General features: G+C 37.8%; 1 protein-coding gene across 2 annotated transcripts in view; it reads right to left on the reverse strand.

Moving 5' to 3' along the window:
• PRR5 (proline rich 5) overlaps positions 1-15,912 on the reverse strand; it is a 68,779-nt gene that overhangs the window by 18,945 nt on the left and 33,922 nt on the right. The gene's annotated exons all lie outside the window — the stretch shown is intronic.

Genomic DNA, 15,912 nt, shown 5'->3' on the forward strand with positions numbered 1-15,912 from the left:
ATAAAAAACTAGTCAAACCTTGTTTAATATAAGTACAGTAGATTTAGCTGGAAATGTTCATATAAAATGTAAATATAAAGTGATTCGAAATAGTTTGGTAGTATCCATGTTTCTTTTTTAATACACCCTTTTTTTTAATTTACATATTGGATGTATGCCTTTAGCAATCTTTCATCAATGACTTCATGTACAGCGTCTCTCCTCAATGATTACATGGGAACGGCCTAAACTTACTTGTTATTCAGCGTTTACCTCTTGTTTTGTTTAAAGAAAAAAAAAAATCTACCCAATTCCTTCACTATTCTATATATCCCGAAGTATCATGAAAATAATTTAAAAAAAGTTGGAGCATAATTTGCAATAAAACAGTATCAGAATAGTATCCCTTAAAGAAGGTGTAAACGCATTACCAAAAACTTACATACATGCAGAAAATGCTTTTCATGGTATTTTTAAAAGAGGGTGCAGCTCCACACCTTTAAGTTTTGATCACGGTGATCAGGGAGCCCAGAGCTTACCGGGATACCTACATCACGCATCCTGGAAGGCTCTGGCTGCTCTTTCTGCGCATACCCGAGATCAGGGCATTTTTCCTCCTAGGGGAAAGAAATGCCATTCTCACGCAGACGCAGAGAGATCGGCTCTTGTTTCTTTCCTCTTCACAGCGGCTACATTACCTGATCTTGCACCTGCACAGTGCGAGATCAAGTGACAAAGACAGAAGGGAAGATTGAAAATGGCGGTGCTGGGACAAAGAGGAATTCCAGGACGAAGCCGGACCAGAACGCAAGAAGGAGCAAGGCCATCGAGGGACCTGCAGGATTAATGGTAAGGTAATTTTTTTGTTTTTAAGTTTATTCCCGCTTTAAACATATATAAGTTTTCTTTGGGTTTACTTACAAAAGTTCACTATTGATCCAAGTTTATGACACTTGAGAAAGGTAGGCCAATGTGTAAAGTCGAGATTTCAGTTAGTTCATATCAGTGACTCATTTTGGAAAAGCCAATGACCAAGAAAATCCACATAAACAATTTATTGACTTACACTAATAATGCACTAAAAGTTTCTCCTAAAGTTGACTTGCCAACCTATATCATGTTTTAAACCTTAAAAAAATTGCAGGTATTGCCAAATTGCAACATATCATTTGGTATCGCATTATACATTTTATACTATACGCTTTAGCAGTGTCCCTTGCTTTATCATGCATTTTTGCCCCGTTATGAAATTATGTAAACCTATACATGATGTTTCATTAAATTAAAGGTCTGTAAGATTTCACAGACCAGCAACTTGCAAATTTTTGATAAATTAGAAACTGCAAAACTTCAAGTACGTTGGGGAGGCAAATCTCTAAACAGGCCACAAAAAGTCAAGGTGCCAGCTGGCAGATAAGACCTGAAACTGGTATAAGTTGGAATATACTGATTTGACTATCACAAAGGATTTGATAACTGTATAGAGAAAGTAGAAAATGTCAACTAAGATATTCCTGCTCAGTGCCAGGACAGGGAGGATTATGTATGTCGTTGGGTATCATAACTGAAACGTTGCCTTGTAAAACATGCCCAGACAGATGGAGGAATCTTATCATTAGAAAAGGGCTGTCAAAATTATAAATCCAACTGAGCTAAGCTGTCTCTTTTCATGACACTGCAGCGTGCCGGCCCGAGTGACAGTGAGAACAAAGTTATCCTGGGAGCCGAGCCCTATACAGTGTGACAATATTATGAGACATGACAGTCAGTCCTCCTACACCGTCAGAGCTACAACACCACCGAAAAATCTATATTCAGTAGACAAGTGGAACAAATTTGCTGCAGCTTAGCGCTATATGATTAGAACTGTAAAATACACCAAAAATGTTATACTATTGAACATTTGATAATACTCTCATATCCAGGGTCCAAAACTTTGTACACAGGCTAAATAAACCATCATAGCAATATTAAATTTTGGAATACTCCAACGGTGAAATCTCCGTTCCATAAGTTATGACTGTTCCTGGCCATCTTGAAGATTTGTGTGTTCCAGCTCTTCCCGTTATATACCGTTAACTAAAATAATAAAAATCTTACAAGGATGGTAAAAGTCCTGTAAATGGACATATCAGATGCGGAGACCCAGAAAATCATGGTACATCTCATTAATAAAATCAATTTATTCTGTCATCTACTAAAAAAGTATTTTTTTTCAGTGGACTGACCCTTTAAGCATATAACTGAACAAAATGACAGGAATCCACAGCCCACATTTTTCCTGAATATGACTTTTATAGAATAATAGTTTTTAAAGCCATGCAAGGTTATTTTCCTGAAGATACAGCCACACAGGTTTATATTTCTCCCTGTACAGAGGGCAGCCTGGTTCAGACATCTCAATATTATAATTGAATCATTTATCTGTATCGCAAGAGACATGGTTTCACTTTTCAAAGGTTAAATATGAATTATTCAATTCACATGTAATATACTCCCCAGTATTGGATCTTCTTTAACCTCTGGTGCCCAGATGAATTTAATGCTATAAAGGAAATATTATGCAGACATGTGTACCATAAGGCCAAAGGTTTGTAGACGCCTGGACATCACATCTACTTGATAAGAGCTTGTTGGGCATCTTATTGCAAAACCATGTCCGTTATATATAGAACTAGCGGAGTAGAAACGATAGCAGCCTCCACTCTTCTGAGAAGGGTTTCTAGAAGATTTTGGAGTGTGTATGTGGGAATTTGTGCAGTACGAGAAGACCTGGATAAAGAATTCATATTCCAACTTATCTTGAAGTTGTTCATTAGGGTCAGTATTCTGTGCAAGCCACTCAAGTTCCCCCACATTCATATCTAATCACCTGAACTAAAGATGTCAACATAATTTTGGATTCTTTATAGCTACTAACTGTTACTAATTTCCAGTGCAAGTTGGTAATTTGAGGCATCATCCTTTAAAGAAGAAGGCTGCAAATCATGTGAAGAAGCTGTAGATCGCCTTACAAAAACTGCAGAAAGTCCTTGGCATTGGGGAACAATGAATACAGTAAAATTTAGGGTCACGAGTCAGTTAGTCTGATAATTCTTCAGTTACAGGTAAATGCAGGAAAGCCAAGTTTATCACGGACACCTATAACATGAAACAAATCACCACTGTCCTGCAGGCTGCACAATCTATCTACTTCATGGGACTTAGGGCTGTGTAGGCAATATAGGAGTCTTACAGTTAGAAAAATGTCTGCATTAAAAAAAAAAAAAAAAAAAAATTCTAGGGTAGAATTAAGAATCTACCATAATGGAGGCTGCAATGCAGTTCTGTAATGGTAATGAACTACAGCATCCGTACAGGCAGCAGAAAACTTGTCTGGAAATCTTGGCAAGACCCAAGACAGGGAACAGTGAATCACTGTGGTCTGGCTTCTTGTCCATTCCAAGGGAAGAAACCACTGCACTACAAAAAAAAAAAAAAAAGAAAAAAAAAACAAATTACATTAACTCACCTCCCCTACCTCCTCAGAGAAAACCCCAGTACAAATGCAAGGTGCTAAAACAGTCTAAATGATCCCAGTTAAATCTTACATTTATACAGTGGTGACACTAATGTTCTGGGATCAATTTTTAGGAGGGCTCCTTCTCTTGCATGATTTTGTGTTATCCACTATAACAATAATTACATGTAAACAGGATGCCAATATGTTTTACTTGATTCTCCTTGATCTTCTTGTACCAGAGCCTGTGTTTTTTTTAATCATTGCCAGGTAATGGATAAAAAAAAAAGCTAGATCAGAAATGTTTCCATGGGTAGAAGTAAAGTTGTCCAGAACTGATCTTTTTCATTTGTTATATAACAGTAAAATAGGCCAACACATTTCAAGGTAATAGGATCGGCATCACGAGCCACTGCTCAAATGTCTTCATTTTTCAGAGTACAGTAATGTAAATTACAGCTTGAGCTATGGAGCTCTTTTTTTAATGAAACTATTTACCTGGCTAAGAAGAATATTTACCTGACTTAACCTATCTTAAATTATAAGAAAAAGTGTACACTATTTTTAATAACCATTGATGAAAATATGAGCCAAACTACTGTTTGTTCTTTTAGAAACAACAGCTGATTTATTCCATTGTTATGCGATATTAACACCTGTCTGTTGCCTAAGAAATTCCTAGCAGTAGCAACTGAGACAATAAAGACAGCTCAGCAATCATCATTCCTACTTATGAGCACCCAACACTAGTCACTAAGAGAGAAGAGACTGAGAAAATGTATTCCTGTGTGTGCAGTAGATAGATGGCATCATTCCAGCCTAGGAAGAGAAACTTTGAAGAAAAATAGCTATTATATTGTTACATATTAAGAAATTATTTATGCAGATTTGGAATAGACACTTTTAACTGACTGGTTGAACATAGGATAAGACTGAAACAGCTTTAGAAATTGTCCAGTTTCCTTAAAAAAATCTTCTACTGCAAAACAAGCTTCTCAGCTCTCTCAACATGAAACTAATTATTCGCCTTTGGATTACATCTCTTTACATTCCAGTGAATCACGTCGAATGTCTAAAAGCATGACAACCAAGCAACAGTGAACAACGTCAAGGAAATTCTGTGGCTTGACTAAAATCCGATTTGTAACTTCTGGTAAGATTAAAAATAAATTTGACGAGACCCATAAAATCATGTTTTGGGAGGAACCCAGAAAGCTCCAGCTGTCACGAAACCATCGGCTGAATGTACAAAAAGGCCAGGGCTTGACAAAGAAAAATTATACTTGTCCTGAGAATTCAAGCCATGCATAAACAGTTGGGACAAATACAAACAGCAAATGATTCCTCCTATACATGGCACGTTTCACAGTCCCCTTTTTAGGAAACCAGAAGGAAAACATATCAAAGATTTTGTATGTTCCAGAAATAATTTTGAACCTTTAAAATAATGTTTACAAGAACATTAAGAAATCTAATTGTGCTTAAAAAAAAGCACTGCACATCCTGTACAGCTATACAAATGTGTACCTGCAGTGTGAGATCATCTAAGGCACCGCTGTCCTGCCTAGACTCACTAGATTTGTTGTGAGATTTCCCCATGTCATTACAGCTCTCCTTTCCCTTACTTTCTCATCTCCCGTTCCCCTTGCTGGAGAGGAAGCTGTACCCAAGGCCCTGCTGTACAAGAATCTCCCTGCCTCTGCTCCATTCAGGGGGCACAAGGAACCAGCAGGTGCAGTGTTAAGGTATTTAAATAGGGGTGAACTAGGTGTCCAATTAAAGGTTTCGTTGAAGGTCAGAGGGAGGAGGGGATATGAGGCAATAAATAAAAAAGGCAAGGGGGAAGTAGTTAGAAGAGAACGGACAGGAAGGTGGTATTTTCTGGGTATGGTTTGGTGTTGAGGACCCATCATAGGTATGGAGTCTCCAAAAATTTTGAGTGAGTAGTAGAAGTTGGTGACCTATGAGGTCTGGATTGGCAATTTTCTTTCCACAGTCAGTGTGTTGCAGCTGGGAGAAATATGGTTTAGGTGGTGGCAGAGCCCAAGTTGGATGTTTGGGTGCTTAAGGGCCCTTAAAAACCTGTATCCCGGGGATTTGTGGTTACTATACCCCTTATATTAAACCCAATTTCAATGTCATTGTTGGGTGGTGAACTTTAAGCTCCCCCTGTCAAGGCACAGTAAAGAACACAGCATGGTAAATAAGCAATGGGGAAAATGAAGGGATACAGGAAGCCCACAGACAAAACTAGTTACTATTCCATTGCCTATTGCTTGCCTTTTTTTGGGCACAGCTTCACAGAGTTCTCTTTAAGTCTACACGGACTGTTTCTCAGCATTTAACTTGAGGCTTTAAAAGCCCATGTTTGAAATTCCCATGTATTCCAATGGGCTAATCCACACCAGGAAGTTTCCTTGAGGCACGCTTTTGAACATTAAAGATAAAGCTTCTTGCAATGTTTAAAAATTCAAATGCAGGGTTAACACAGCAAAACATGGCATAACGCACGTAAACGAGTCCATTGGTTTTCATTGGGGTGTTTTCCAGCATTTTCCTGCATTTATAAGTGCTTGAAATGCAAATGCCGGAAAAAAGTGTGAAAAGGCATCATAGACATTTTGCAGAGGTTTAAAGGCAAGCTTTAAAATGCTAGTAAAAGTGCATAAGACCCATATAAACGCAGTAGGAAGGTTTATACGCATTTTTAAAACTGTCTGTGTAGACCCAGGCTAAAGGAAACCTGAGAGAGATATATGTAGGCCACCATTACCGACTTGTCCTTATACAAATACTAGCTTTTTTGTATGCCAGTTTGACCGACCCAAAAGACAAATCTAAATTCCGGACTTCATGGATTGTTAGGTTGGCTTAAGATGCCAATCAGCGAATTGAAGGGAATGCAAACATACCCCTCCCATACCCATTTCTGTCTGGTCAAACCCAACTAATGGACCATCTCGCAGGAATAACACGTGTATGACACAGGAGAATTATACATAATAGATTATAACATATTATTGACAAATGGATTATGAGTCAGATGTTACGGTCCCACGATGCCGTCGGGGCTCATCAATATTTGATTTTTAATCACCACCTTTTGCTTGTCTGCTATAAAAATCTTTGTCAGATATCTTGCTCACTCAAGCCCTTCATGTCCACATGGCCTACAGATGTTTCTAATTCATAACTAGTGACATTGCGGATAAAAGTACCTCCTTTTGGAGCCAACTTATTTCGGCTCATTTATTTATAGGAAAGAAAAACAATATGTAGAGTGCAGGAAACCAGAACAGCCATTAACGTTCATCTTTATCAACCAATAAAATTCACCTGTACTGGGAGAAGAAGAGGGGCTGCCATGGTGGACCATTCCTTATGAGTATGCTAGTTGCCTGGCTCCCTTTTTATTCTAATATTTTGCATATCAGAAGTTGTGACATTTACGGAAAGCCTGCTTTAAGGTGGTGACTCAGAAAGTACTGACGCCATTCACAATCAGGCAGTTAACATCTTCAGAAGAAGTGTAGCAATTACAGCCAACATATTTCTTTCTTCACTCTTATCTTTCACTTGACTTGTCCAGAGAGACTTAGCCTGTACTGAAAAGATAACATTAGCACCTGCAGGCAGGAGGAAGGAGTTCCCAAATCTCTCCCCTAACCATCACCTATGTTTATAAAATTGACATTCCCACAAACATGCCCTATTCCCCAATATTTTATTCCCTGTTTTATAAATGGAGCCCTAATACTATATCTGATTCTGGGTTAAATCCAAGACCTTTGACGCACCTTCTTTTTACCATATATTTTCTCTATAATACATGATATTTTTAACACGCACATCCTTATTAGTTTTAGTAACTGCTTCATAAGATATACACTCAAAAAACGATACAAAATCACAAGCTCTTTATTTATTTGTTTCATAAATATTGTATCTATTTCAAATCAAACTTTTCATATATGTTATTTTTAGTCAAACCTTGGGTATATGACAATTTAATCTTATACTCTATATATCCTTTTTTGCTGGTTATTGGTTGGTTCTCACTATCCCGAGGAAGCCCGTTGGGTGAAACGTGTCGGGAGTTGAGACCCGTCATGTTAACAACGTTTATTCGTGTTTCTTTGTTACTCTAAATCCATAGTTCTAGACAGATGATATATGTTTGGTACTAAATTAAATCCAACCCACAAACTAGATGAAGCTTGGATTATCTTTACTTTGCTGTATTGTTTTTCATTGTATATATGTAGAACACTTGATTGTATTTATTGTTGTAATCATACAATTGTATGATTGTACATGATTGTATTTATTGTTGTAATCAACACACATGGATAAATATATATATTTTATTTTTTGCTTCGAAAAAAAACAACTATGGTTTTCTTGCTCTATCCTTTACTAAGTTAAGGGGGTGGCAAAACACATTTAGGAAAGAACCATATACTGTTTCTTTACATGTTTTGTAATTGTAATGTTCTCGGTCATAGTGACCACATATTCGGAATCCAATCAGTGTGGTTCTGGATCCTTAGTATGAGACTGGTGGCTGTGTAATGAATATAGAATTGGATGTAATATATGATGTGCACCCACAATAATAGTGATTTCCTCATTCCTTACTTCCTGTATCACCAGTCACATTAAGGGCCATTTCAGACTTGTGGTTGACCACAGCATTGTTTTGCGGGCTCAACCTCACTCTGAACTGCTCCTACTCAAGTGAATGGCAGTATTAAAGTGTGGTTCCTGGACGCAATGTGTTAATTTTGGCTCTACAGTTGCTTTTCTATCTCTGAAGGAAGAACCACATTGCCAGTGCAAAAGCAAGGGCAACACTTGGCAACAAATGGCAACAAATGTGTTGACCTGTAGTAGTGCCATTTGTCACTTCTGGGCATATAGCATCAAGTTGCAATGTGCCCAAGAGTAGCTAATCATGCAGTTTTCCACCACAAAGAGGCCTTAGGAAGATTGAGGAACTGCTCTGCAAGAACCTCTGTGCATTCATATGCAGAACAGCACAGTGGGGTTCTGCTTCCTTACCCCCCCTCCAAAGAACTGAACAATGCTGTGTGTACAGTGCTCATTCATTCACCTGTCACTGGAAATGAATAGGAAAGATCAGCTTTCAGCTTCCAGGACAGGGTTGAATTTGATTGGGAAAAATCAAATCAAAAAACAATTTGCCAGTAACTTGTTGTACAATATTCCTTTTGTGTGAGAGGCAGAAAGAAGAGTGTCCCAGCATCACCAGGAACCCTAGACATAGACATTAGGGAGTGGTGAGGACTGCCGCATGTCTGGATGTAACATTGAACCTCTCAGTTATGCTTTAATCCCCAGGGTTTCATTTTTTATTGTTGCTGGAGTATACAAGTGAAAGAATTCCAATCCCAGCAAGCTTCTGCCACTAAAAAAATGTGCCCTGTTCAGCAGCTGTTTTTTTTATTACTTTTAGTACTCTGCCATGTGTATGTCTTTTTGGTTTTCATAAACTATGGAACGTATGGTTCAAGGGTTTATTAATAGTTTTTTTGGACATTGTGTAAAATAATTTGTATAATAAAGACACACGAGTGCTAGACAGATGTCAGATTTGCAGTACAGGTATTGTTTATTTAACAACTTACCTGTTTATTGACTGCTCACACTTACAACCAGCACTCCAACGAATACACTGTACAAGAATTGTACAGTGTACAGGCATGCAGCAACTCCACTTCAGTCTTACATGCTCCATCTTTCCTTGCAATCCAATTCTGAAGACTGTCAGCGAACTTGTCAGCACTGCAGATTGGCTCTTTAGTATGTTCCTTACCTAATGACCAATTGACTTAATGACCAGGTTGTTGGAATGGAACCTGGTCGTTAAGCTAGGAGTACATTGGATCAGGGTTGCGCAGTTTGCTGTGATTGAATACTTTTAATTTTAATGTCCCTTGTCATAAAGTTTGCAAATAACGCTAACAGTGGATCCTACCATGGGCAATTTTATTATAGTGATCAAGTAACTTGTAGGAAGATTTAGGGGTATGGAGTAATGATATCATGGAACAGAAATATATACCTGACTACACAGCAGCTTCTGCTACCTCTGTACATGTGCAGCCATAAACATGTTACTCATTCCTTGTGATGTCATTATATAATCGGGAGTCACCTCTGTACAGGTAAGGCGGGCATCACCTCCTCTCTACTACATACCAATCGCAGTGACAAAGCTCACCCCCTGCTGTGTAGTGCTAGAACACAAATACCAATCAGTCAGACAACTCAGGGCAAATCTTTAACTATTTCCTGTACTGCAAAGGGGCATGCTGGGCCATAGATACTTCACAGGTGTATACAATGTTTGTAGAATTAGATTGTGAGCTCTATGGTCATCTCAAACTAACTTAAGTATGATATAAAAGACATAAATATTGCAGCTCTGTGTTTATTATTATATATCATTAAATGTATGTTTTAAATGAGAGCAAGGGAAGTACCTGAATATGACCTGATATTAGTACATTGTACTGCAGAGCTTAAACTAGTAAAAAGAAGCACAATGAGCCAGTCAGGAGTCATGTAAAAGGAGGTGACATACTGACCGGAGGAGGGAGCAGAGTGACCATAGGATGAGCTCATTAATCTGCCTTTTCCTATTCTGTCTTCAATCAACGGTTTGGGAGAGGAACAATACCAGCAAGTGTTTCTTAACTGCAGCAGAGAAAAATCTGGTCTCCGTCCAAATAAAATCAGTTATTTGGAAGGAATAGCCATCCCCCCCTTACCCTATATTTCCTTTGCCTGTGTATTCAGCAACCTAAGCTTATAAAGGAACCCGTGATTTTTGCTATGCAAGGTTCTCTAAATTACGGACACCCTGCCCCATGCTGCCTATTTCTCCCATCCCGTTTGCCCAGTGCAGTGGGAGGAAATGGTACATGACGAGTATAACATAGAGGGGGCATTTTAGTTAAAAATCATATTGGTTTTATTTAGCACAAGAAGATAACAATGTAAAGGATAACAAGTATTATCAGCAATATTTCTGTTTGCAGATTACGTGTAAATGAACTTTGACATTATGCAGAATCCGGGTAACTAGTAAATTATTAGATATTTGCAATGTTTATTCTCAAATGATTATGGCCATTCTATAATTTCACTGTTGTATTACATAAATAAATTTGTAGATTGCCCGAAACGGCCCAGTCAATCTTCTCCCAGATGATTGGATGAATCAGCTAAATTGGGCAACACCACTGTGTAGCTCTACCAAACAGGAAGCAGAGCCGGATTATGTAATAATTAAATATGACTGCCCCATGTACAATTACAAATATGTGTCCTGTATGCTAAATGTTTTGTAATTCTATCCGTCCACTTTTGTAATTTACCACTTTTGTGATACTCCTGTGCCACCTTCTTCTTTGGAGTTTTGGCATATGCAAAGACAAAATATACTGCTTCATTCTGAATAGGTTAGGTACTTAGTAAAGACATAGTTAAGCCTTTTTTTATATTTAGATTTATCTACCTGAAGGTACATTTGTCCAAAAAGTGGGATATACCCACTTACGATAGACAGGTATCGCTGGTAGGAGTGCCCACTTTCAAATTCACTATTTCTAGTGGCAAATCAGAATTTTGCATTGAAGTTCAATACCAGCGACAATAAATAGGTGCATGTCCCAAACACAGGTATAGGCCGTAATACCAATCTGAAGAGGTTTAGGCCAGTATTCCATAGAACCCCAGGGATCCTCCATAGTGTGCTAGGGGTTTCCTAAGCAATCAGCAATTGGGCAGTTGACATAGAAAAATGATCTTTTTGGCTATCTGGGGGACATTCTTCTCAATGGCCATCAATATAAGAAGCATTCTTCCCACTGACCTCCACACTAATATATTGTGATCAGTGGAGATATTAATTATATCAAGAGTTTCTCTGTGGTATATGGGTCAATAAACACTGCTTTAGGCTTTCAAAAAATGTTTTTGGTAAAAATACCCTATAACGAATACATTAATATCACCCCTCTGACTGCAACTTATAATTGATCAGCTCATTTGCTTATTTTACTTTCTCCCCCCTTCAACATGTTCCATGCTAGCACATGTGCATGCAGCAGAACCTGACTGGCTACAATGATGACCCTTCCAGTCTTCATGCCATGCTTAGACAAAAATATTCAAATTATGCAAAAAAAAAAAAAATACATTTAACCATTTCAGCGTTTGTACCTACAGGTTATGGACCAGAGCACATTCCTTACTAAGTGACACGGTGAAAAATATTCAAACTGAATATAAATGCAAAATATAATATTGGTTAAAAAGAAAAAAAAGGAACAGAGAGAAATCATGAGAAAAATAAAATCTAAAGGCAGAGGGCAGGAAAGATGTAATTGGGCTGATTAGCTTTATCTGGTTAATAACGGGTTAAATAGATTTTTTTTTTACTTCTGTTTACTTGTAACTTTATAAATATTTACCGTTTCAATGAACGATCATTGCAACTAGTACAAGGGGTCATTGAAGGAGGAGTCACAGACAACAGAACTCGCTCAGGTGTGCGCTATTGTGTGTACCTTGGGCAACATGAATATACTGTATCTGTTCTTAATTGGTTAATTGTGTTAAAAGCAACACCCAACTACATTAAAGAGGTATTTGTAGTTCTAATACAGGTCTGGAATTCAGCATTATTACACATTGATCACCATATTTATGTTAAAGTGTATTTTTAAAGCCAAAACTTTTCATTTTATTTCCTATTTATTTTGCAACCCTCTGTGCCTAATTTTTTTTAATTCTTGTAGATACAACAGGAAGTGAAAAAAACCTCTAGGACAGGTGATGTCTTTGAAGATCCTATTGCAGTAATGGTAGCAACTTAAAACTGAGAACTTGCCAACACCTTTATTCCTTGTAGTCACTGGGGCAAAATGAAATGGTGAAGCAGGGACACAAAACAGCAATAAGAATTGACAGGGTAACTAATTAAAAAAAAGTTTATGGTTTGGATTGGATATCATGGAAAGTCTTCTATAAAGCATCATCACAATAATCAGCAAAAATGTCACTGTTCCCAAAGTACTTATTTTTGGTGATCTCATTTTTAACGGTTCATAAACATTGCCACAGTGACCCAGCAAACAACTGCGGGCACATCCAGGAATGACTCCAGCTCGCTGATTGTACATTGGCATGCAGCTATGCCTGGCACTCAACACATGCTGAGGCTCTGTACAAACCATGAAAATTTTACAATTCATTCATTATATAACATATGGGAAGAGGAAGCTGCAGCTATATTTACAAATGTTACAACGTTTGTAAAAACGCAACTGTGAAGTGTAACAATGTGTAACAGGATGGTATTATTCCCATGAAAGGCTTTGTTTGTTAAGGCTGGGTCTACATGGACGTTTTTAAAAACACATGTAAACGTTCCTCCTTCGTTTAAATGCGGTTTAATGCACTTTTATCTGCGTTTTAAAGCTTCCCTTTAAAATGCTGGAAAATGTCTATGCCGCGTTTTTAATGCAATTGCGTTTCAAGTGCTTATAAACGCGAGAAAACGCCCTATTTAAATCAATGTAAGCGCTCACCCGCGTTTTTTAGCGTTAACCCCGTTTTTTAATTTTTTAAACGTTGCAAGTAACATTATAGGTAACGCTCATAAACGTGCCTCAAGGAAACGTCCTGGTGTAGAATATCCCATTGGAATGCATGGGAATTTCAAATATGGGCTTGTAAAGCCTCAGGTTAAAAGCTGGGGAAAACGTCCGTGTAGACTAATGAAATCTGAGCAAACAGTAGGAGCATGTGGAGTCAGACATTGAAGTGTCATGAGGATGCAATTTCCGGTGTTCTATGAGATCAGCCACTGTAACCAATCATGTCATCCAGTTTAGTTGGGGACAACTGGGGTATTCTGTAAAACTCATATTGGCATCTAAAAAGAGGGGAGGGGGAAAGCACGGTGGTTGTCCAGCTCTGTCTTTGATCATTCCACTACGGCAGATTGATGAATAATGTTGGGGGACCACTGTGAACATGCTGATTTTTCACCCTAGACAGATATAGTTGTGTTCAGACTCCTCCGCATGCTTCCAAAAGACTAAAACTCGACATAAAGTCTGGTTGATCAATTTCTATTTTTTATTTGCAATCGAGAAAAAACTGAAATAATAATTTACCACCACTAGGCAGTTATTCTGAATGTAGCAGAAAATCCAATCACTTTCTATCAGATTAGGCATTGAAGTTCCAAATTTTAATCAACTTTAATCAATTTTTCTTGCACTAAATCTATTTCAGTCCATAAAAGTGATCAAATTTTGCCAGTAGAATGAATTTCCTAATAATAGATTGCCTAAATTCTTTCAATCCCTTTTGATCATATTAAAGCGGAATTCCATCATAAGCAAATATTGTCTATATATAAGAAGCTTGTATCTTGGTGTGCTTTGTATATTACCTGCAGGGTGGGAATAGCCTTTTGTGCAGGAGCTTTAATTTGGGAAGACACTTATGCTCTGTCCATGTGCAGTGTGATTGGTCTTGTATTCACCCATTTTTATGGTTTTTAGCAGGCAGACTGTGATGAGTGGACTTGATAGATCTCTCTCATATTTACAATGTGATAACTGGGTTCACAATCACATCTGATGCTCACATAATGAATTTATATGTTTTGTGCTCTAAGTTGGTAAGAATTGCCTGAAAATTGAAAATTGTATTGCTGGTATCCATAGTGTATCTATATGTTCACATGGGATAAGCAATGTATAAAGCAATACAAAATTTCCCAGATTGAGAGATCAAATTTACAGAAGTGAGCTTCCAAGTGCATTGTTTAAAAAAACCATTCTGCAGAATACTTTTTTCTTTTAAATTGGCTACACACCATAATCAAAATGCAAGGTCAGAAAAATGAAGTGTACAAAAAATTAGGTGCTTTTTTAGTTCCCTATGAGGCCGCTTTAATGGAACAGAGTTGGCAAAAACCAAATATGCAGCAAATCTCCAGCTATAGCTTATCTTTCTAAAGGATTGAATGCTACAGCTGTGGATTAGCTCCTAGTTATGAGGATCTAACACATGCTTATTTTGTAAGTTTTGTTACCAGTTAAGAGTTATGGAGCAAGGAAGGGTGAGTACAGACACAAAATAGTTTATGGTGTCTGAGTACTGGATGTACTGGGTGCAGGAGAAGAAGGAACACTTTAAGTGGCTTTATTTTTATGTTTTCAATGGATCTTATTAAAGAAATAAAATCTGATTATCCATGAGAGCAGAGTTCCCCTTTAAAATTGCATAGCACACCTTCTTTGGTTAGATTTAGTTTTTGTTTATGGCTGCAGCAAATGCCAGAGAGGTGACTACGCATGGTGAGGTTGATGATTTGCATAGGGCAGAAAACTTTATGTAATCATTTCAGAGTTTCCTCATCCTAAAATGATTCATGATTGAAAAGCAACAAGTTCATGTTAAAGCAAACAAGTGCATATACACCACCACTGATAATTATATGTACCTGCCTTATATTCCTCATTACTACATCAGCTACTGGAAGGTAAAGGAAAGCCCTGCGTAAGGCATGGATCACTGGAGTTGTACCTTACATAGGGCCATGGACTTGCTGGGTAGCCCATTATTATCATCACATGGAGTAAGTCACATTTTCCTCCATACACCAAAGCTCTGGCTATTTGTTTTGGTTCCTAGCACTGAATGGGTTAGCAGAATAGTAAGGGACAGGTAAGTATATGATGATGAAAGCAAATCTGTCACTATGCCCTGAATGCACAAAGCACTCCATCAGGTATTTAATAAAAATGAAATGGTATATCTCTGTAATAGAAAGGGAAAGTACATTGACCTCTCTGGAAGCCTGATACTTCTACCTCCCCTCCGCTCTAGTGTCTATAACTTCCCCCAAGAAGTAGTTTTAGCAAGTACTTTAAAAAAAGATGAATGCTTTTCTAGAAGTACAGAATATAACTGGGTAATAACGTTTTAAAGTAGAGATAACAGAGACTGTTAATCCAGGGAACATCCAACTGGGTTTTTTTGCCTTCCTCTGGATCAACTATGGCTATAGGGTTTTTATCTGGTATATGTTTATTTCCCTAATGGATGAACCTGATGAACCTATGTCTTTTTTCAACCTGACTATGTAACTATATCACTACAGTGAAGAAGGTGTCAGAGAAAGGATCCACAGAGCACTGCAGAGGATGCAGGCATTTTATATTGCAAAAAGTGTTGAATGCAGAAGACACTGACCAAGGCTGCAGTATGGGAAGAGAGGGTATGAGATATTGGCTGCCACAGAGGTGAGAATTTTATCTCCTCTCCTATATAGAGCTACCATTTTCAGTTCTTTAGACACTTTGCATTGTTTCTCTAACCTCTAC

This window comes from Pyxicephalus adspersus, chromosome 2 (assembly GCF_032062135.1).
Source record: "Pyxicephalus adspersus chromosome 2, UCB_Pads_2.0, whole genome shotgun sequence".
Taxonomy (NCBI): domain Eukaryota; kingdom Metazoa; phylum Chordata; class Amphibia; order Anura; family Pyxicephalidae; genus Pyxicephalus; species Pyxicephalus adspersus.